At 37.8% G+C, this 23731-nt stretch overlaps 1 long non-coding RNA gene across 1 annotated transcript in view; it reads left to right on the forward strand.

Moving 5' to 3' along the window:
• The first annotated feature begins 379 nt into the window (after positions 1 to 379).
• The window catches only part of LOC110223862 (uncharacterized), a 157494-nt gene continuing 134142 nt past the window's right edge, over positions 380 to 23731 (forward strand). Inside the window, exons 1-2 of the long non-coding RNA XR_013485672.1 lie at positions 380 to 464; positions 7526 to 7653. This is a non-coding gene — a long non-coding RNA (uncharacterized LOC110223862). The remainder of the gene's footprint in view (positions 465 to 7525; positions 7654 to 23731) is intronic.

The following is a 23731-nucleotide window of genomic DNA, read 5'->3' on the forward strand; positions in this document are numbered from 1 at the left end:
CAAGTCACTTAACCCTGTTTGCCTTAGTTCCTCATGTATAAAAATAAGCTGGAGAAGGAAACGGCAAACCACTCCAGTATCTTTGCCAAAACACCCCCAAATGGGATTATGGGGAGTCAGACATGACTGAAAAACAACTGAACAACAACAAAACACAGCCTAGACTATGATGAGTTAGTATGGCCACTTGGACAGAGCCAAAACTAAATATATATAGAAGATTCCTGACTCTCTGGACACTTCCTCACTATATCTTCTATGTCTGCTCAGAGGGGTGAAGTCCGTGACCTTTAGGGCAAGCATGGGATTTGCCTAGGATCTGATCATTCTTGTTGAATAACATTTGGTTAATGGTTAGCAGCATAATCTGTTGGTTAAAGTAGTACAATTTATATGAATTTTGAACACCACTGAGCTTGTCTCTGGGTTTCTGTTTCAAAGAAGAGTGCCTATGTAAGCTTACGGTAAGTGGCTTTTGAGCCTCTATTGCTCTTTGATAATGGGGTATATTGAAAGGACAGAAGGCATATTTTCTCCATAACGAATGTCTATGATAGGAAGGGGAGAGCTGTGTCTTGATTATAGCTCCTTATTTGTTAAGGTGATTTTGTTTTTTCTCCTTGGTCTTCCCTGACCAAATATGGAAATGGTATGTTGGGACGGGGAAGATTAAAAAAAAAAAAGAAATACATATTCTTGCTGTCTGACTAGTTATACATATCAACTAGTTCATTGTCCATGTGGTTTGTAATTATTTTAAAATATTAGAAATGTTTTAGAAAGCTATAAATGTCAGATATAGACTAAACACTTAGAAATATTTTCTTTTGATATCTACATTGCATATATTTAGAAGAAATATTTTATCAAGAAAGTATATATGTCCACTTTCTAGTTTTTTTTTCTAACCTCATAGCTGCTTGGAAAAAAAGTGATTAGCATTTAGGGTCTTATACTGTGTTTGTTATGGTTGGCATCAGCACTACTGAACGGTACCAAGGAGTCTGGATATCTTGTTTTCTCTCTAATCTACATTTCATATTTATATCTGGCTAAAAGGGCTATGGACAAAAAAGAAATGCTAAATAAATCCAGTGATATAAAGTTTTACTGAACTTTATGTCATCATTAAGAAAACAACTTTAATTTTGTCTGACTCCATCTTTTCTGACTTTTCAGAGGTAAATTATGAGGTAAACGTCTATGTTTTCTTATTAGAGACCAGTCCTAAAACAGGCTCAATCATTTGCTTTTTCAAGCCCAGCCTGACATGTTCATGTTCCCTTCCTAGAAGTTCATTTCTCCTAAAGTTGTTCCCTGATGAAACCAAAGGTGTCAGTAACTTGACAATTTTGTGACAATCTGCCAGCCCTTTTGTATGTTTTATGTATAACTTCTGTTGTTCGTTTGTTGTTATTAGTGACACCATGTGATGATTATGTGATGAAAGGTTACAAACCAAATTTTGGACTGAAAAAAAAAGAACAGGGTGTGATGATTATATGGTGGCAATAATTATGCAGTGAAATATGGTACTCCCCTTCTGGTGGAGAAAAGATGGATTCAGGATGAAGAGTAAGACAATTTTTTTGCATGTGGCCAATGTGGGAATTTGTTTTGTTTGATTATGCACATTTATTACAAGGCTTTGTTTTTCTTTTTCCTCCAATGGGGAAAAGATGAGAAGAGGAGAAAATATATTTTTGTTAATTGAAAAAAAATTTAAAAAGGAAAGGCCTAGCATACCGAGTCACTGCACTAAGAAAAAAAAAAAACAACCTCTCAATGATTTTTCTTCAATAAGGAGATTTTTTTTTTCTGTTTCTCTGAACCTGTACTGGAATTGGATGTTTCCTATCTAAAAGAAGATTGTTCATCCTAGATACCAAGCTCTTTGGAACACAATCATATTTAATTAATACCTTCATGAGCAATTCTATTTTCAACCTATAGTTTCTGCTTACAGGTTTAGGGTTTCTATTAGATTCCACATTCTGATTTAGGGGCTGAAATTCCTTGTGGCTCCTAGATTAGTTTCCATTTGCTGAGCTCATCACAGTCTGCAGGAGTTTTCAAGGCTATCTTTACAGCAAACAAGGTTTGGGTTTGAGGACCTCCAATTTGTCAACCACCAAACTCTTTTAGTTTTCCCTGCAAATGAACAGGTTAGGAAAGAAGTGCAGGAACAAACATTAAGTTCATCAGGAAAGGTCATTGTCTCCCTTCTGCCTGGATACTTCATATTTGTATCATATATATGTGGCTAGTGAATCTTTCCTAGCCTTTGAAATGATCCTACTTTAACAAAGACAAAAGCAGAGTCTTGCATGAAGGGAAATGAGAAGAATTAAATTCAGTTACTGGAACTGCAAGGGTACAAGTATAGGCCAGGACCAGCAAGCAGTAAATCTGACTTAATAGAGAACAATTAAGCTTTTGACATGTGGGCTTCTTTCTTTCCTCCTTCCTCCAAATGTATTGCTTCCCTATCCTGAGAGAATATACCTATAGGTGAAATAAAAATGGTTATAGATATGAGAATTAAAGACATACTCGGGGAGGGAGCTGTGAAAATGATTGCAGGCTACTGTATTCTAGAAAGAGAAATGCACTAAGAACAAGGACATGTGAATTCTAACTCTTCTCTAGGCCTCAGTTTTCTCAGTTCCAAAATAAGGGTTTCAGCTAAATGGCCCATAAGGCTCCTTTTAGCTCAACTATTCTATACTGCTTCTTCTTTTCTGTTTCTAGCTTTTGTGGGAGAAGGACTTGGGCTAAAGGAGGAGAAGGAATTGTAAAGGTGTTTCAGATGTTTCAGAATTGTGAAAAAAAAAAGCCAGATTCCGAATCTGGGGAGGGAAAATTTGAGATTAGTTGAGATGCTAAAAGAGAAGGACCAAACTTGAAAAGTGAGAAGTATTCCAGAAGCAGGAAAGAGACTTGAAAGCAGGGTTACGCTGGTAAACATTTAACAATTGGATCTCTGAAAAATATGGGTCACAATACACTTTAAGTTTAATATGAATTATTGACGTTTCTTTTCTCTATCACTTTCTTAAGTCTAGACAATCAACAAAAGCCCTGATTTGTAGCACTTGTTAATTTCTAAGCTACAGATGCTCACACTGAAAATTTAACCACTGGTTCTATAAAATCATTTTGAGCTGGCTGTGGCATACTCCTGCTTGAGAGACAATATAGTATACCATTCTGGATTTGGAGTCAGGGAGACATGGGTTCAATTCCTAACTGTATTGTGTGATCCTGGGCAAGTCATTTCACTTCTATGTACTTCAGTTTCCTCTTCTGAAAAATAAAGGGGTTGGACTCAATTGCCTCTAAGATCCTTCCAACTTCAAATCTTTGATCCTGCAACCTTAGGAAGAGAAGAAAAGGGAGAAAGCCCAAGGAAAAGGACTTGAAAAGGAGGAGAAGTAGAAGACCTGAAGGAGAAGACGTTAGATGGGGTAAATAATTGACATTGGTAGGACAAGGTCAGAGTTCAGGAAGAGAGGAAAAAGGGGTAGAGCATATTTAACAAAGTGCTAGACAGCTGAGCAGAGCAACAATCTTACAGTTGAGAATGTATGTGAGCAGTTTGCCACAGCAATTCTCTAGGAGAGATGCTGGTAAGAGAAAGAAGGGCTAAGGGTCTTCTTGACGTTCCTACACTAAGTGTGCAATGTTTGTATTTCTACATGAAAAGTGAGGGCTAAATATATTCAAAGTGCAGACTGTTCTTCCTCCTAGGAAATAAAGAGGCTCAAGGAATGATTCTGTTCTTGAGGTTATGAAGGAAAATGCAGTGTTCTTTTAAAAAAAAAAGAAGAAAGGTTTGGCTGTGAAAGCAAAGATTTGAAACTATGAACTTTAAAAGTTGTTTTTCTTTACAATTTGGCAGCCACTGTGTAGAAAAACACCAACTCAGCTTGCCATTAAAACTATCTCAATTTAACAAACCATTGTACAAAAACCAAACCAAACAAAACTTAAATGCCTAGTAGGAAAAATAAATGTTTAAGTATCAAAGCAACCCTTAATAATTAACCTGTTGTCACAGGCAGTTAAAAGGTGGGGATGATATGTAGAAGGGAGTAGATTCACCATTATTTCAGCCGTTTCTCCAGGAAGTTAAAATTCTGTCATTCTGTACTAGATTCCTCTTAATAAACTAAGCAGCGGTCCAGACACCGCTCCAAGGTATCTACGTCTTTTAGGAAGCCATCCATCTGCCACCACTGCTACGACTGTTATAGCACTCTCTCCCTCATTCTCTTCTTCTTCCTTTCAGGGAGATTTTTCAAAGTTCCACGGAGGGGAGATTCTGTCCCTTAGTCCTGATAAAGTAGGCAAACTAAAAAAAAGAGTCTTCTCTTCTCTCACTTGGAAGAAATACAACTCACCAGATATTTAGATATAGGTATCCTTGGAGAAAATCACCCTAGCCTTTTCAGAAAGGCTGTTGCCCTAATATTTTATCCAATATTTTTGTATTAATGTTAAATATATTTTCTTTTCCTGTCTAATTTCTCCCTGGTTTGGGTATCAAAACTGTATTTCTCTCATAGAAGAAGTTTTCATTCTTCCTCTATTTTTGCAAACAACTTATTCAACACTGGAATTAATTGTTCTTTGAATGCTTAATAGACTTCATTTTAAAATCCATCTGAGCCTGAGATTTTTTCATTTTGAGTTTATTTATGTCCTCATCAATTACTTTTTTCTGATAATTGCTTATTTAAATTGTCTATTTTTCTTCTGTTAATCTGAGTATTTTTAGTAAACATTCATCCATTTAAGTCATTAGTTTTGTTAGCACATAAACAAAATTGTTTTTATTTCCTTTATTCTTCATCTGTTGTGAATTCTCTTTTTAAATTTTTTGTTGTATTAATTTGATTTTTCCTCCTTTTCCATCAAACTATCTAATAGTTTGCCTACCTTATTATTTAAAAAAAAATAACTCCTGGTATTATCAAATTAACTTTTTTTGTTTTCAAAACTTTTTTCTTTGATTTTCTAAATTTCTGTCTTTTGTGTTTAGTTGGAGTTGTTGCCTAATTTATCAGTCAATTCTTTCTCTTTTTGTTGATGAAAGTATTTAGGCCTATAGAATTTATCTTTATTTTGTTAGCTGCATTACAAAAGTTTTGGTATTGGGGACAAGTAGGTGGTGCAGTGCACCGGCCCTGAAGTCAGGAGGACCTGAGTTCAAATCTGTCCTCATACCAAGCACTTGACACTTACTAGCTGTGTGACCTTGGGCAAGTCACTTAACCCCAATTGCTTAAAAGCAAAAGAAAAAAAATTTTGGTATTGACAAAACTCATTGCCATTTTTTTTGGATAAAATTGTTCTTGCTTCTACCATTTATTTCTTTATCTCCCTGATTCTTTAAACTTTGAATCCTTTCTTCTAATTCTCTTTGTTGATTACAATTGTATTGCATTTTGGCCAGCAAAAGACATGTTTAATATTTTGGCTTTTCTTTATTCATTTATGGGTTTTTTATGCCCAACCTATGATCAGGTTGTTTTATTTTTTTGCAAAGGTATGAAGTGTAGTTGAGAAATATGTACATACCTTTTGATTCCCATTCAGTAATTGTCAGAGAGATATCATACTTAATTTTTCTAAAATTCTGTTCAAGTCCTTAACTTCCTTTTTTTAAAAAATAAATTGTCTAGTTCTGAAAGTGGCATGTTGATGTTTCCAACTACTAAAGTTTTGATGTCTACTTTTTTTGTCCATCAGTTTTTTGTTTAGTCCTCTATGCTAGTCAATGTATATCTGTTGATTATTATTACTTCATGACACCATGATCACTTTAAGCATAATAAGAGAAACTGCTTATTTCTTTCAATGATGTCTAACTTCACTATTGCTTTTTTTTTTTCCTGGGATCATGATTAGCATTCCTGCTTTTTTGAATTTACCACCAGCATAATAAATTTTGCTACAGCACCTTATTTTAAGTCTGTGAATCTTTATACTTCAAGTGTGTTTTCTGTAATCAATGCATTATATTTTGTTTTGTAATCCATTTTACTATCATATGTTTAGTGAATAAGTTTAGAGTTATAATTGTTAATTGTGTTTTTCATTCCTTCATATCCTCTTGTGCTTTTTTTCTATCTTTTCCCCTGGCTGCTATGACTTGGCGTCTGTAATTCTGGATGAGGTGGCCAGTTTCTGGTTTCCTTCTGTTCCTTCTCTTCTCCTGAAGCCTTGGCCTGGGACAGGGAACTATGGCTGGAGCTGGGGCTTGTCTCTACTCTCTGTGTAATTTTCTGGTTTCTGCCTCTATGTCCTTATGGCCTTACACTAGTACTAGCCTTGGCCTTGCCTTGATCTTGTTCCACTTGTGCAACTATCAAGCAGGAGTCAGCTCTTTCCCATGTGGTGGACTTGATCAGGGATTGTGTCTCTTGGGATCAGAGATTCAGGTCTCCTAGAGAGCTCCCTAAACATGGTCTGTCTTGGTGCTTTCTGCTATGTGTCAGTCTCCTTGGAAAGTCATCTAGTGGGAAGTGCCTTTGTCTCTTGATGCAGCTCTGACAGACGTTAGAGATCCTGTTGGCTCCATACTTCTTGGATGATTCCAGATGTGCAACTGTTACCTGTACCTCTGCCCTGTGTCTTTGTGCAGTGACCTGCTGGCAGCTGGGTTTGTCTGCTTCTGGGATCTGAGAGGACATAGTTGAAGTCCTACTGATGTCAAGCCCTTTTTATTGGAGATCTGGATGGCTTCAGGTCCTTCTGAATGCTCCTGACCCAGAGGCTTCTGAACATCTTTTGCATTGTCTTAGACCAGACATAAGAGTTTACGAGTATTTCTTTTTAGCTTTATTGAGTATCTGATGCTCATCTTCTTCCTCTACCCTTCTCCCACATCTACTGCCTTCTAAATCTTTGCTAGGCTGCTTCTTCCGATAGCTGGGTTTAAGTGTAATTATTCATTTGTCATCTTGACTGGAACTCCAGATTCTTTCTTCATATGCACGTTGAACTAGATGGCCTCTGAGATTCTGTCTCATACCTTCAAAGTATCTTAAATGTATTAAGTGCTAAATAAATGTTTCTTAATCGACATCACAGTTTCTCCTACCTTCAACTGAAGGCAATTAAAATGCATGGAAAAAGTAAATACATTTATAGATTCATGACCAAGGTATGTAGTAATATAATAGGACTTATTTGACCAGTTTTTTATATTAAAATTACATATTTGTCAGTACAGGGTAGCAATACTAAATTTCACATGTGGGAAATTGGGATGTGTTGGTTGTATCCAAAGAATTCTAAATTTCTCTTTAAAAAACAGGAAAAAAAGAAAGAAAGGGCCATGTTGATAGATAACTTCTTAAGGGATTTCTCCATTTTCATAAAGCAAACATTCCGTGAATAGAATTTGTATTTTTCTAGCAAAGTAAAAGACTTATTTGGTCTAAGCCAATAGGTTCTTTGGTTTATTTGGTGTTTTCCTTTACTTAGTTATTCTCTTTTGCATTTTGTCTTCTGTTAGGAAGTTACCAAGACAAATCATGGTTACCTCTGCTCCTAATGAGTTGGGTCACTTGGTCCAGAAGCAGATGGCCTAAAATTAGCTTTATAAAGCATGAAGACAAAAGGATAGATGGGCACATGAAATAGGTAATTTTCTCTGTTAAATTCCTTTCTATAGCATTTACAAGAATAAAGTTCAAAATAATGTGTCTCACAAACATTCTTTTGTTGGAAAAATAAAGACTTCAGAAATGTTCAGAACTGATGAATGAAAACTACACAAAGAAACTATTTCTAGTTACCAACGTAAAGTTTTTTACAACTTAAAATTTCCAGGCTTATATGAATTACAGCACGGTGACAGAGGTAGATGGAGTCAGCCAAATAGTCACTAAAGTTGCTATGTTCTGAAAGTTAATATGGGTCTGGTTGAACCCCAAGGATTTGGTCTGGGATTGGTCTTGTTGGAACTTTCCTGAATGTTTTGCTTCTGTTGGTCCTTACAAATCCCACATTATTCTTAGGCTACAAAATTCATGTGAATTCTTCCAAACAGCAGATGTTGCCCAGGGATTCTTATATCCTGTAGCCTAAGAGTAACATGACACTTGGATCCTTAGACAAACACTCATTGCAGTACTATTTTCTTTTCTATTAGACCTTTAGCCTAAACACATCAAAGCCTTTTGGAAACAGTAATTTAGCAAACAGAACATTATCTCTGAAAAATAGTAATTACATTAATTTTGTGGGTAGGAAAACATACACAGAGGGGTTGGGCTCATAGTGGCATCATTTTAAAAAAATGGTTGAGGGAAAAAAAGTTGAGAAATAGCCATTGGTCATATGAAAGATTCTATGAAATTCCTTTTTTCAAATATGTTCTAACTGATCTATGACCTGGGTGTCCCTTGGTCATCTATAATGTTCAACTTCTATAAATACCACATTGACGAAGTATCAGTGGTTGACAGCATTTCATCTGTAAATACATAATGCAGTCACATATTTTCCTACAAAAGGTGAGTGAAATTTAGCTCAGTTCCTCATATCCTATTTCTCATTTACCTGTTTCTTCCTTTGTACCACTGCTTTGTATCGCACTCTCCCCTCTCCCCCCTCCCATTCTCCCTGGTGGGCTGGATCTGCAGAGTAGAGCTATCATGTCTGTCCTTCAGGTTTTTAGGGATAATCCTGAGAAGCTGAGGGCAAGGTGGGTAGCTTTCTAGTGTTATATAGTTCACAAATTCCCTTTGGTTATCAGCTGATATTAATTAGCTAGCCAAATTTAATTAATTTTTGGGGAAAAAAAAAGCACTTACCTAAAAATAGCTAGAACAGCTGGTACAAAACATCCCTTCTAAAGTCCATGACTCATTCTTCTACCAGTACACAAAGAATTCAGGGAAAAGTGGGCTTAAGCCTAGAATACATGGAGTAAGGGGAGTGGGCAGGTAACTCACAGCTCCTGGAAGTCATTCTGTAGGATTCTAATATATTCCCCTTAGGCATGGTGTAGTTTGAATCTGCCTTTCTTTGGATCTAATCTATCCTAAGTTCCTAATTCATATGAGTCAGTCCACCCACCATCTTGAAATAGAATGATAATTGATAAACATTCACAAGAATATGCTCTGTAATTGCATTGAACAAGTTCTGAAGTTTATAGGGAAAAAAAAGAAAAAAAATAAAGTTTATAGAATCACCATACACTGGACTAGGATAGTTTTTTCCTCCATTCCATCTGTGCACACACACACACACACACACACACACACACACACACACACACACGCAGGCACACACGCATGCACCCTTTTTTAATTAAAATTTTTTTAATTTAGTATTTTATTTTTCTCCAATTACAAATAAAAACAATTCTTGGGGCAGCTAGGTGGCGCAGTGGATAGCGTACTGGCTTTGGGGTCAGGAGGACCTGAGTTCAAATCTGGCCTCCGACACATAATACTTACTAGCTGTGTGACTCTGGGCAAGTCACTTAACCCCAACTGCCTCACCCCCCGAAAAAAATCTCAATGTACTTTTAAAAATTTTTTATTTTTAGGCAACTGGGACTAAGTAACTTGCCCAGGGTCACACAGCTAGTAAGTGTCAAGTGTTTGGTCTGAGGCCAGATTTGAACTCAGGTCCTCCTGACTTCAGATCTGGTACTCTATCTACTGGGCTACCTACCTGCCCCTCAACACATATTTAAAAAAATGTTTTTTAAAAATTTGTTTGCATGGAGCAATTGGGGTTAAAGTGACTTGCTCAGAGTCACACAGCTAGTAAGTATTATGTGTCGGAGGCCAGATTTGAACTCAGGTCCTCCTGACTCCAGGCTGGTACCTTATCCACTGTGCCACCTAGCTGCCCCTCTCAACATTCCTTTTTAAAGTTGAATTCCAAATTGTCTCCCTCCCTTCTCACCCCTCTCATTGCTAAGGAAAGCAATTTGATAGAGGTTTTTACATGTGTAATCATGCAAAACACATTTCCATATTAATCACATTGTAAAAGAAAACATATATCAAAATAGAAAATCCCAAGAAAATAAAGTAAAAAAAAGTTTGCTTCAATCTGTATTCAGACTCCATCAGTTCTTTCTCTGGAGATGGACAGCATTTTTCATAAGTCCTTCAGAGTTGTCTTGGAACATTGTATTGCTGAGAATAGCTAAGTCATTCACCACTGATCATCTTACAATATTGCTGTTACTGTGTACAATTTTCTCCTCGTTCTACTAATTTCACTTTGCATCAGTTCATGTAAGTCTTTCCAGGTTTTTCTGAGAGCGTCTAGCTATTTCTTATAGCACAATAGTATTCCATCACAATTATATACCAAAACTTGTTCAGTCATTCCCCAATTGATGGGCATCCCCTCAATTTCCAATTCTTTGCCACCAGAAAAGAGATGCTATAAATATTTTTGTACATGTAGGTTCTTTTCCTTTTTTAAAAAAATCTCTTTTGGGATACACACCTAGTAGATACACACACATTTCTTAAGCACCTATTATACAATGCACTGTGTTAGAAGGTCGATCAACAAACATTTGGAGCTTACATTTAAATTCTAGGGGATAGCCAATGTATTATACAGAGAGACATGCAGAAATATATTCAGGGGGAGGAGTTCTTCTGGGTTTGCCTCTCTGGAACCTTAGGAAAACCTTATTGATTGTTATGCTTTATAAACTTCCCAAAACGTGGTAATAAACCACAATGTATCTGGACTATTGACCTTACCAAATCCGTGAACCACAACAGTAAAAAGTGTCATTAGGAGAAATGAGTAAGCAGGAAGATACTTCTTTCAGAGGCAGTTATCTCCTGGCAATTTTGCTTCCATTGCACTCTCCTGGCAAGTTACTGGTCCCATCTACCTCAAGTGAGAGGTGAGTGAAGGTCTCTTGACAAGGGTAAGTCACCCCCACAGGATGGCTGAAGGAAGAAACTGGGAAAGAGTGGTTCTGCCTAAACAAAGATGAAGATCAACTAGGGGGGAGCATAGCACAGCTAGATTCTTTCTAGGCCAGCCACCTACCCTCCAACCACAGTCATCCAGACAGCTTCTTGTTACACGGTGGCTGTTCCTAAGAGCCTCTTCTAATACTTCTCTGTTCTCTTAAGGTGCTATGGAGGTGTGTTTGTGCTGGAGACACATTGGATAGGCTATGAGTTAGATACCTAGACTGTGTAGAAGGTCAGTTCCTGGGGTGAATGTAGAAAGAAAATGAAGGAGATTTTCTTTTTCTTATTGTTTGGGGAATGCATGTTTTCTGATAGCGAAGGAAGAACTGAAAAATCACTCTTAACAATTGGACCTATCTAAAAATGAAGAGGGCTGCCTTAGGTGGCTGTGGGTTTCCTTTTATTGGAGGTCTTCAAGCAGAGAGATGCTTCAGCGGTTGGAAACTTGTGGCCTCGACGCCCCATGTGGCCCTCTAGGTCCGCAAGTGTGGCGCTTTGACTGAATCCAAACTTCACAGAACAAGATTTCAAGAACAAGGATTTGTCCTGTGAAGTTTGGATTCAGTCAAAGGGCCACACTTGCGGACCTAGAGGACCACATGTGGCTTTGAGGCCGCAGGTTCCGCATTCCTGTGCTAGATGATCATTTGCTAGGTTATGTTTTAGTGGGGATTCTATTTCGTCATAGATGTGACTGATAGATTGCCGCTGAGGTCCCTCCTACCTTTAAAACTTCTGTGATTCAGATTAGAAGGAAAGCAAGTCAAGTCAAGCCAACATACATTTATTAAGCCCTTACTATGTGCTGGGCACTGTGCTAAGCCCTGGAAGTATAAACACAAGCAGAAAGAGTTCCTGACCCATAAGAGCTTATTTCGTCCTAGAGTGAAGAAAACAGGTAAAAGGGATCAGAAAAGGGAAAGGATATGAAAAAGTACCCCTGCTAGGGGGCATGGTAGAGAAAGTCCTGTGGAAATGAGTCATCGGCATAGCCTGGAGAGGAACAAAGACTTGGTTAGCCTGGGCCTCCTCCTTAAATTGTTTCTGGAAGGGACCAATCTGAGGGAGAGGCTGCAGGGTCAGAGGCTACTTCCTATGTGAGACGTTTGTTGAGAGTGTGAATGAGCTTCCGGGGTAAGGAGGTTTCTATGGCATGTTAGAAAAAGTCCTGAGGATGAATGAGTAAGCAGCTGGACCTGGAAAGGAATAAAGGCAATTGCCTTAGGATCATTGATTTAGAGCTGGAAGAGATCTGAGGTCTCCTTATGCAACATCTTCATTTTGCAAATGACCAAACTGAGGGCAGGTGGAGAGGGTAAGTAATTTGCCCAAGGCTCATCAGGAAATAAGTTGCCAGATCCTCTGACGCCAAATCCAGCCCTTTTCCTTTGCGCTAAATTCACTCACCTCCAATTTCAATAACTGTTATGTTATACATTCACGGATAAAGTATTGTCTTGTATCTAGGATGAGGTAGGGCAATAACTCCCTTCATAATTACAGAAATTTATTGAAATTCAATGGGTGGAATTCCAGAGGATAGAATAAAAGGAAATGAGCTTAATCTGTAGAATGAACAATTGATATTGTTTTCAAGGAAGAATTTCTTGATAATGATAAATTAGAATGTCAACAACTCTCATTAACTGTGGGAGACTGGAGAGCTGTCTTTTCTTGGGGCATTTAAAAACAAGATGGAATCTCCTCTATCTCCTTAAGAAAGGGGATAGGCTGGATGACCAATCAAAGTCTTTTACAAGCACCAAAGTTTATGAAATGTTGGAATGTGATGAAACTCAGATTCTTTTTCTTCAGGAAGTCAACACAGCATACTGTGGACTCTTGAATTGTATATCATTATCCAAAGGAAAGGTGAAAATGCATGAGATTTCTTGTTGTTGTTGTCCTGGGATAAATGAATAAAAAAGCATTTATTAAGTGCTTACTGTGCGGAAAACACTAAATGCTAAGGATTCAAAAAGAAAGGTAAGACAATCCCTGATCTCAAGGAGCTCACATTCTACTGGGGGAGCTAACCCACATGAAAGGTTTCAGCTATAAGTCAGATGGAAAGGTCACATGGTCCTTAGGTTCCAGTAGCAAAGAGGATATTAATGCTTCTGTCCATTACATTGACAAAATCATGTCAGTTTGTTGCGCTGAACCATTTGACAGTGTAAAAATCTTTAGTGGCAAGAACTTTTTTTTCTTTTCAGGTTTTCAGTAGCTGCAGCTGTAATAACTGCAGGAGCAGTTGCCAGGCTGCATGTCCACAGGAGATGTTGCTTCCAGGATGACACTTTGTTGGAAAAATTGCCATTCTCAAGGCTCTTGGGTTCAGGGTCCTGGGCTGTCTCTGTCAGAGTCTGAGGGGAAATGTTGGTCAAGGTGGTGGGGAGAGTTTGACTTGCCTGGGACATGCTGTTTCTTCTCTCTCTCTCTCTCTCTCTCTCTCTCTCTCTCTCTCTCTCTCTCTCAGGGTTCCTTGCTGTTTCAGCTAGGCTAGCTTACCTGCCCCGTGGGTGGCAGGTGGTTGGCAGTTTGGGGAGATATCTGGCCCCTTCTCTATAGTAGTCACTTGCAGAGATGATATCTGGGATAATGAGACCAGAAGCTGCAGGACAGGTAGTCTGAAGTGCTGCCGCTCCCAGAGCTCCTGTGATTATCTCTCTGTTGGTGTCAGTTGGTCAGCACTTGTGGATGGTGGTCTTGAGGAAGGGGGGCCCTTCTCCACAATGATTTCCTCCCATAATGATGGCTCTAGGGGCTGGTCTAGAAGTAGTCCTGGTAATTCAGAGGACTCAAGTTCAGGGTCTTGGGCTGTCAACATTGGAGACTAAAGCAAGATAGTGGTAAAGGTGATTTGACTTGCCTGACATATGGTCCCTCTTATCCCTACCTCAGGGTCTTCTATTGCTTTAGCTAGTCCAGCTCACATGCCTTGTGGGTGGCAGTGGGTTGGTGATGTCCTCTGGCTTTTCTTTGCTCCCGTCATTTTTTTTTTCATCATTCTTCTCTAACCAAGGTGGATAATCTCAGGCTTATAGTACTGGTAAGAAACTAAGCTTTCCATATGCCCATCAGATTTATAAAAGTATTTCTAATAGAAATATGTGCTATTTTGCTTCTCAAACTAGTAGCTTGGATTACTTTTTGTCAAGTAAATGGAATGGTTTACTCTTAGTCCCTAATTGCTAGTCATCCAAATATAAACAACTTATACACACAGAAGAGGGGTATAGGAGAGACAGAAAAGCTTAAGGAGGTGAAAATCTTTCTATCCATACCACATTTCTTGTGCATTATTTTCATATGTCTTACCAACTTCTCACTAAGCTTAGATTTCCCTTACATTTATCTATATTGACTACCACCTGTAGATACACAAGTTCATAATGCGGACTGTGACCTACAGAAGGCATTGGCAATTATGTACTGTATTTTGTCAAAACACATTTTCCATGGAGGAAAGAAAACCTTTATTGTCCCTGACACTAAATAGTCAATGGTCCTAATATGAGTTCAGGTAGTTACATAAATTATGTTTACGTTGTGTTCCTTGAAACTATGACCCGAGACGGTGGGAGCATGAGGAGAGAATGGGGGGAAGGATTGAAATTACCCCATGTTCTGGAAATGCTAGAGAAAAAGCTAAAATGTCAGGGTGCACCAGGGTGCAAATGTAAACAAAATGTAACCCAGCCTGTTAATAAAGAGAAAGGTTTACTTGCTGGTGCTCCAGTAAGCCATGTCTCATAAGCTTTGTGGTTTCCAAAATTATTCCAAGTTAGGCATTGCTACAAAGAAAACATACTGTTGGCTGTGAAACAGCTAGAAGGATAATAAAAATATAAAGCTTGGAATCTGCTGAAAAAAAAGTGAAAAGGATTTTATGAACCTAACTTAGACCACATGAAAACTCCCCAGTGTGCTCAGTGTGATGAATGCTCTTGAATACCATTGAAGGAACCTAGGGTCAACTTTCTTTTCTTTTTTCTTGTTCTGGTAGCAACTAAAGGTTGTGATACTTGTGGAGAAAATAAGCCCATCCAATTCTGGTAAACAGGTAGCTGGGAGGTTTTGGAGACAGAATGTGAAGAGGCAATGTATTTCTTCTCTAACATTTGTGGTGTTGACGTAATCGTATAGAAAAATAGATACTTATGAAGTTAGAATTATTAACAGTATTCCTAAAAATATGAAGCACACAATTATTTCTGAAAGGAGAATGGCAAAGACCATCTTTCCTGGGCCTAGGTGGATGGTGAGGCTTGGAGGGAGGGAGAAGTTTGGGGTGGAAGGAGGAGGAGGGAGATAGAGATAGAGGGAGAGAGAAAAAAAGTGACAGAGACAGAAAGAGAGAGAACAGCTATCTTTCTGCTAAGGTCCACAGAGAAAGTGAAAAGTCATAATCCCTCCTACTACTTTATCCTCTAGAAGAGAAGAAAAGAAAGAAAGAAGAGCTCTGATTTGTTGGACAGGAAGAAAAGGAAGTCAAAAGAAGGTGGCAGAAGATATGCCTTTGAGCCCCACCTACTTATATTCTAGTTAGTTAATTAGTCAATTAGTATTTATTTGTTTTTGTTGTTGTTTGTTTGTTTGTTTTTGGTGAGGCAATTGAGGCTAAGTGACTTGCCCAAGGTCACACAGCTAGTACATGTCAAGTGTTTGGTCTGAGGCCTGATTTGAACTCAGGTCCTCCTGACTGGTGATCTATCCACTGTGCCACCTAGCTACCCCTCAATTAGTATTTATTAACTGCTTATTCTGTTCCAGGCACTGTCAGTTCACATGGCCCTAGTCTTGTTCCTTCTTGTTTTCTCCTCAGCTCTTCCCTCTTAATATCTGATCTTCTTTATTAAGTCAGAAGCTGAGGCAAAGAAAAGTATATTATATATCCTTTCAACATTCCAAACACCTAGAAGGTAACCTAGGTATTTTTTTGGCTGCTGCTAAAGAATCAATAAGCAGGCCATCTCCTAACATAAAAGTGGTGATGGCGTTATTAATGATGGAACCAGGACACATTAATTGAAAACCTAAGCACTAGAGGAGGCTATCACACTGGGAAGATGTAGGGGCAGGGTGTCAGGAGGCTTAGAGAGAACACTTACATTAGTTAATGGGTTGATACCCACCATATCATAATTAAGCAGTCATGCTCCTAACATTCTCCAACAGGGTGGGCCTAATGTTAGGGGGGAAATAGTAGTTTTAGTAGAAATCTAAGATGTTAAAATTGGAAGGTACCCTTAAGATTACTTAGTTCAATTCCTTCACTTTATAGATGTAAAAATTGAGGCCTAAGGAAAAATAATGTATAGCTGAGGAAAACAATATATAAACTATAACACTATACAATGCTATATATATGTATAGATTAACATATATACTTACATGTATATCAATAAATGTGAGTTGCAATGATATGACCTACTGAAGGTTACCGAGTTTGTGGGTGAAAGATAAGCACTGAGAATGAACCCATGTTTTTTAAACTATATAACTTGTCCTCTCTGCACTGTACCATACTATCTCCTATTTGTAATACATTTATTTCTATATCAGGAGTTGCACCCCATGAAATATATGTGGAAGTGAGGTTGTGAGGGCTGTGTTGGCTCAGTGCTGAAGGATTCAGGAGCCTTGAGATGATGAAGTAATCACCTTATTATCTAGCTGCTGTGCAGGAAGAGCCGCTGACTCATTGTATCTTTAAAAGGGAGTGGTGACCTGCCTTTCCTCTCTCTCTTCTCTTTTTGTCTGCCAAGAGTAGCAAGAAACTTCAACCTTTATCTATAGTTTTAGGGGTTTGGCTCATGCCCTTCCCTCACCCTTGTGGAAATAGTGAATTTCAAGCACATGATAACTAAAACATGAATTTAGGTGAGACTGAGCCTGGGCCTTGACTCCCATTGCTGACATTTTTTAAAAAATGAATGTATTTATTTTTAGTTTTCAACATTCACTTCCATAAGATTTCGAGTTCCAAATTTTCTCCCCATCTCGTCCCTCCCCCACCCCAAGACAGTGTGCATTCTGAATACCCCTTCCCCTAATCTGCCCTCCCTTCTATCTGTCCCCCCTCTCCCTCCCCTCCATCCTGATTCTCTTATTACCTTCCCCTTCTATTTTCTTGTAGGGCAGGATAGATTTCTATACCCCATTGCCTGTATATCTTATTTCCCAGTTGCAAGTGAAAACAATTTTTAACATTTGTTTTTAAAACTTTAGTTTCCAAATTTTCTCTCTTCCTCCCTCCCCACCTACTCTCATTGAGAAGGCAAGCAACTAAATACAGATTATACATGTGTACTCATGTACACTTCCACAGTAGTCATGTTGTGAAAAACTAGCTATATTTTCCTTCATCCTATCCTGCCCCTCGTTTATTCTCTTTTCTATTTTGACCCTGTCCCTCCTCAGAAGTGTTTGCTTCTAATTACCCCCTTCCCCAATCTGTCCTCACTTCTGTCATTCCACCCCTCTGATCCCCTTTCCCCCTATTTTCCTGCAGGGTAAGATAGATTTCCATACCCAATTGAGTTGTATGTTATTCCCTCCTTAAGCCAAATCCAATGAGAATAAGATCCACTCATTCTCTCTCACCTTCCCCCACTTCCCCTCCACTGTAAAAGCCTTTTCTTGTCTGTTTTATGTGAGATAATTTACCTCATTCTCCTAGTATAATCCTCTCTTACCCTTAATTTTATTCTCCAGATATCACCCCTTCATCTTCAACTCACCCTGTGCCATCTATCTATCTATCTATCTATCTATCTATCTATCTATCTATCTATCCATACGTATAATTTTTTTTCCCTCCAACTACCCTAATATTGACAAAGATCTCATGAGTTACAAATATCATCTTTCCATGTAGGAATGTAAACAGTTCAACCTTGATAAGTCCCTTATGATTTCTTTTACTGTTTATCTCTTCATGGTTCTCTTGAGTCTTGTATCTGAAAGTCAAATTCTCCATTCAGCTCTGGTCTTTTCATCAAGAATGCTTGAAAATCCTCTATTTCACTGAATATCCATTTTTTTCCCTTTAAAGGATTATACTCAGTTTTGCTGGGTAGGCGATTCTTGGCTGTAATCCTATCTCCTTTGACCTCAGGAATATTATATTCCAAGCCCTCCAGTCCCTTAATGTAGAAGCTGCTAAATCTTGTGTTATCCTGATTGTGTTTCTACAATAGTTGAATTGTTTCTTTCTGGTTGCTTGCAATATTTTCTCCTTGACCTGGGAACTCTGGAATTTGGCTATAATATTCCTAGAAGTTTTCCTTTGGGGATCTCCTTCAGGAGGAGATTAGTGGATTCTTTCCATTTCTATTTTACCCTCTGGTTCTAAAATGTCAGGACAGTTTTCCTTGATAATTTCTTGAAAGATGATGTCTAGGCTCTTTTTCTGATCGTGGCTTTCACATAGTCGAATAATTTTTAAATTATCTCTCCTGGATCTATTTTCCAGGTCAGTTGTTTTTCCAATGAAATATTTTACATTGTCTTCTATATTTTCATTCTTTTGGTTTTGTTTTACAATGTCTTGATTTCTCATAAAGTCACTAGCTTCCATTTGCTCCATTCTAATTTTCAAGGAAGTATTTTCTTCAGTGAGCTTTTGGACTTCCTTTTTCATTTGACCAGTTCTGCTTTTGAAGGCATTCTTCTCCTCATTGGCTTTTTGGACCTCTTTTGCCATTTGGATTAGGTTCTTTTTTTAATGTGTTATTTTCTTCAGTATTTTTGGGGTCTCTTTTAGCAAGCTGTTGACTTGTTTTTCATGATTTTCTTGCGTCACTCTCATTTCTCTTCCCAGTTTTCCTCTACTTCTCTTACTTGCTTCTCAGAATCCTTTTTAAGCTCTTTCATGGCCTGGGACTGATTTGTATTTTTCTTGGAGGCTTTGGATGTAGGAGCTTTGACTTTGTTGTCTCTTTCTGATTGTATGTTTTGATCTTCTTTGTTACCAAAGAAAATTCTGTGGTCTGACTTTTTTTGCACAGTTCGCTCACGTTCCCAGCCAATTACTTGAGTTTTAAACTCTTTGTTAAGGTAGGGGTCTGCTTCCAGTGTGGAGAATGTACTGTCTTAAGCTTTGCGGGTTTTGTGCAGCTGTTTTCAGAGATATGTCTAAGGATATGTAAGTTTTTAGTTCTTCCAAGGTGATATGATCACAGGCGAGGTGTTTACTCATTTCCTGGCCTGGGCTCTGGTCTGTGATTGACTACAGGCACTATTTTCTGCCTTGAAACTGTGAGAGAAATTCCCTTCACACCACCACTATATGCTCCACTATGCCAATTCTCCTCCTAGCCTCAGGACCACCACCCAGAACTGTGACCCAGATCCAAGCATGGGCAAAGCAAGAGATCCCTGCCTCAGCACCAGCAAAGAGATCCCTACAATCCCCCTCTCATCAGCCACTCAATTTCCCCCTCTGTCTGTGGGCTGAGAGCTCTGGATGAAGCCACTGCGGTGGGGCTGCACTAGGACTGGAGCTGGGACTGAGCTCCTCTCTCACTGTGGTCACAGACCTTTCCTACTGAACTTCTAAGTTGTTTTTGGCATTTGTGGGTTGAGAATTCTGGAAACTGCCACAGTTGCCCTTGATTCAGTCCCCTGAGGCCTGCTCCAGGTTCAATTAGCCTGGTATTTGCTGGTGCAGCCCAAGCTGAACTGTACTCTTCTCCTAGCCTGGTGCAATAGACCTTTCTAATCAGCCATCCAGGTTGTCTTGGGATGGAAATTTTTTTCATTCTGTCTTTTTGTAGGTTTTGGTGCTCTAGAATTTGTTTAGAGCCATTTTTTACAGGTATTTGGAGAGGTTTGGGGGAGATCTCAAGCAAGTCACTGCTTTTACTCTGCCATCTTGACTCTGCCCTGCTGACATTTCTTTGCTGAGTAGAGGTGACTGAAATTGAAGCTGAGATGAGTAGATTCAGCCTTGGAGGCAACCTTGTAAGTTTCTGAGGTCCAAAAGTCCTGGGTCCTTTGGTTGGAGCTGACAAACATTGTGGGAGCTATTTTATTAAAAATGATACTGAAAGCATGTGCAGAAACTCAGTACCTGACTGGGCTTGCCGGAAGAAATGGATATGGAAGGAATTGTTTAGACAGACTTTCCTCACCATTCTCCTAGTCATGTAGGTTGACCACCTAGGTGTCATCTTAAGTTAAACTCATCATTTTCTTTCACTGCAACCCTCCTACCCCATAGCCAATGAATTACCAAGTCTTGCTTCTGCCTTGGTAATATCTCTTGTATACACTACCTTCCCTCCTCTTACACTGCAACCATTCTGGTGCAGGCCCTCATTACTTCATACCTGGACTACTACAATAGTCTGCTGGTTGATCTGCCTGCCAAGTCTTTCACCATTCCAATACATCCATGACTCAGCTGTCAAATTGGTGTCTTCATAAAATACAGATCTGATGACCCTTCCCCCCTCCAACTTTGCTACTCAATAAATTCCAGTGGCTCCCTATTACTTCCTGAATTAAATATAAAATTCTCTATTTGGATTCTAATACTGTTCACATATTGGCCCTTTCCTACCTTTCCAGTCTTCTTATACATTCCTTCCTTCCAGGTATTCTGAAATCTAGTGACATTGACCTCCTTTTTTTCCTTTGGCACAACATTCAATCCTCTTTTCCTTCCCCCAAGCATTTTCACTGGCTGCCCTCATGCCTGGAATATCCTTCCTCCTTATCTTCATCTCCTTGTTTCTTTAGATTTCTTCAAGTATTAGCTAAAGTCTCACTTTCTGCAGGAAGCCTCACAGTCCTCTTTAAGCTTAGTCCCTTCCTTCTGAGACAACTTTCAATTTATCATGTGTATACACACACACACACACACACACACACGTACACACATACACACATTTACATACATGTACACATGTGTACCTATCTATGTTGCTTGCATTAGACTGTGAACTCCCTGAGAACAGGGGTTGTTTTGTTTTGTTTTGTTTTTAGTCTTTATATTCCCAGCACTTAGGATAGTGCCCTCACATAGTAGGTGTTTAAAAATGTTATTTGAATGACTCCCTGGACAGTGCAGAGCCAAGGTGAAATCTAAAATGCTTATTTAGCATTTTACACACTATGTCATGTCTTGATGTTTTAAGTATCATTCTTCACAGGTACCATAAGTAGTTGGAAGTTACTACATACTTTTTAAAGTCTTTTGTCAATGCATGCTCATGAGCCTTTGTGTTCGTCAGGTAATTATTTTATATAGTAGTAATAAATAGCTATATAAATATATATAAACACATATATATAGCTATATAAATAACTATACCTAGTTAATATTATACACTGACTATCCTTCTAGATCCTCCTTTAGACTCTAGACATGAGCCAAACCTAAGTTTTTAGCGTACAATTTTTCATCCCCAATAACTAAGACAGTATCTGGCACATAGTAGAAGCTTTCAGGGTTCTGGAGTTGGGATGGGGTGGGGAGTGTGAATGAATGAATTAGTATCCCAATTATTCCATATTCTCTCCAACATTTATCACTTTTCCCTTCTATCATTTTAGCCAATCTGGCTGGTGTAAAATGGTATCTCAAGGTTGTTTTATTCTGCATTTCTCTAATCAATAATGACTTAGAGCATTTTTATATGGCTGTAAATTGTTTTGATGTCTTCATTGGAAAACTGCCTCTTCATATCCTTTGACCTTTTATCAATTGGGGAATGACTTGTATGCTTATATATTTGAATATTATATATTTAATATATGCTTTATGGTCTATGGTATCTTTTATCAAAATGCTACCCTGTTTATGTCTTTTAATTCTATCTATTTTAGCCACAATTTTGTCTGAGATCACAATTGCTATCCCTGCCTTTTTTTTTTTTGCATCAGCTGAAGCATAATAAATTCTACTCTAATGCTCCATCTTAATTCTGTGTTTATCTCTTATTTTTAAATATATTTCTTGTAAATAGCATATTATTGGATTTTTATTTTTAATCCATTCAGCTATCCCTTTCTATTTTATGGGTACGTCCATCATCTATGATACTTCAGATTTTGTAGCTAATTATATGCTTCCTATTCTTTGTTTTCTTGTACTTTTCAAAGCTGTGTGAAGGCTAGTAAGCCCTACCTACCCCATGGTTTTTTGACTGACTGAGTCAAGAGACCCCTTTTATTGGTAATTGCTAGCCTTAACAATAAATTGAATGTGTTTGAAACTTTCTACCTCAGTTTATTTTAATTTCAATTGCAACAACATTATGAAATTGAGTCTAGGTAGCCTTGGGGAAAGATATTAAAGGTATTGCTGGACTCTTTCCAAAGTGAAAGCAAACTCCTTCAAACTAGTCTCAGCCACAGGAATGAAGAAGATAATATTCTCAATGTTGAGAACCCCATACCACTCATCTTGGGACTGAGCTACATGGTCAATGTGGAGGTAATTTGTTTTTCTTCTTTCTTTTTTTTAATAATCAAATTAATAAATGACCCATCTAATGTATTGCTTTTTTCTTTTTTTCATAAAACCAGCTCCTAGTTTTATTTTTCAGTTCAATTTTTTTTTTATTTTCAATTTTATTAATCTTGCCTTTGGCTTTCTAGATTTACATTTTAATGTTTAATTGGAAATTTTAATTTTTTCTTTTTCTAGTCTTTTTAAATTGCATGTCTAATTCATTGATCTGCTCTTTCTTATATTAATATATACATTTAGAGATATAAAATTTCCCCTAAGTATTGGTCCGGCTAGATTCCACAAATTTTAGTATGTTGTCTCATTATTATAATTCTCTTTAATGAAATTATTGATTGTTTCTATGATTTGTTCTTTGACCCACTCATTCTTTAGGATTTTTTAGTTTCCAATTAATTTTTAACCTATGTTTCCATGGCCCTTTATTTAATATAATTTTTATTGCATTATGGTCTGAAAAGAGTTTATTTAATATTTCTGCTTTTCTGCATTTGTTTTTAATGCCCTAATAAGTGGTAAATTTTTGTGAAGGTGCCATTTACATCTGAGAAGAAGGTATACTTCTTTCTATTCCTGTTCAGTTTTCTCCAGAGTTCTATCATATCTGATTATTCCAAGATTATATCCTTCTCCTTGACTTCTTTCTTATTTATTTTATGTTAAACTTATCTACTTCTAAGAAAGCAGAGGTCCTCTACTAATATAATTTTATTGTTTATTTCTTCCTGTAACTCATTTGAATTTTCCTTTAAAAATTTGGATGCTATGCCATTTGGTGCACATATACGTAGAATCAATTAACTTCATTGTCTATGGTACCTTTCAGCAACATGTAATTTCCCTCATTATCTTTTTTAATTGGGTCTATTTTTACTTTTGCTTTGTCTGAGATTATGATTGCCAGCCCTGACTTTTTTACCTCAAGCATAATACCTGTAGCGTAATAGATTCCACTCCAGCCCTTTATTCTAACTCTGTGTGTGCCCCTTGGCTTCAAGTGTTTGTAAACAACATATTATTGGATTCTGCTTTTTAATCCATTCTGTAATCCACTTCCATTTTATGAGTGAGTCCATCCCATTTATATTCACAGTAAGTATTATTAAATGTGTATTTCCTTCCATCTTATTTTTCCTGTTTATCACACTCTCTTTCTTTGCCCTATTCCTCCTCAAAAGTCTACTGCCTCCCTTAATCCACCCTCCCTTTTATCACCCTCTCTTCTTATTCCCTTTTCTACTTCTCTGTTGAGTAAAATAGATTT

Source organism: Phascolarctos cinereus, unplaced genomic scaffold, assembly GCF_003287225.1.
Source record: "Phascolarctos cinereus isolate Bilbo 61053 unplaced genomic scaffold, phaCin_HiC Scaffold_4;HRSCAF=312, whole genome shotgun sequence".
NCBI lineage: Eukaryota > Metazoa > Chordata > Mammalia > Diprotodontia > Phascolarctidae > Phascolarctos > Phascolarctos cinereus.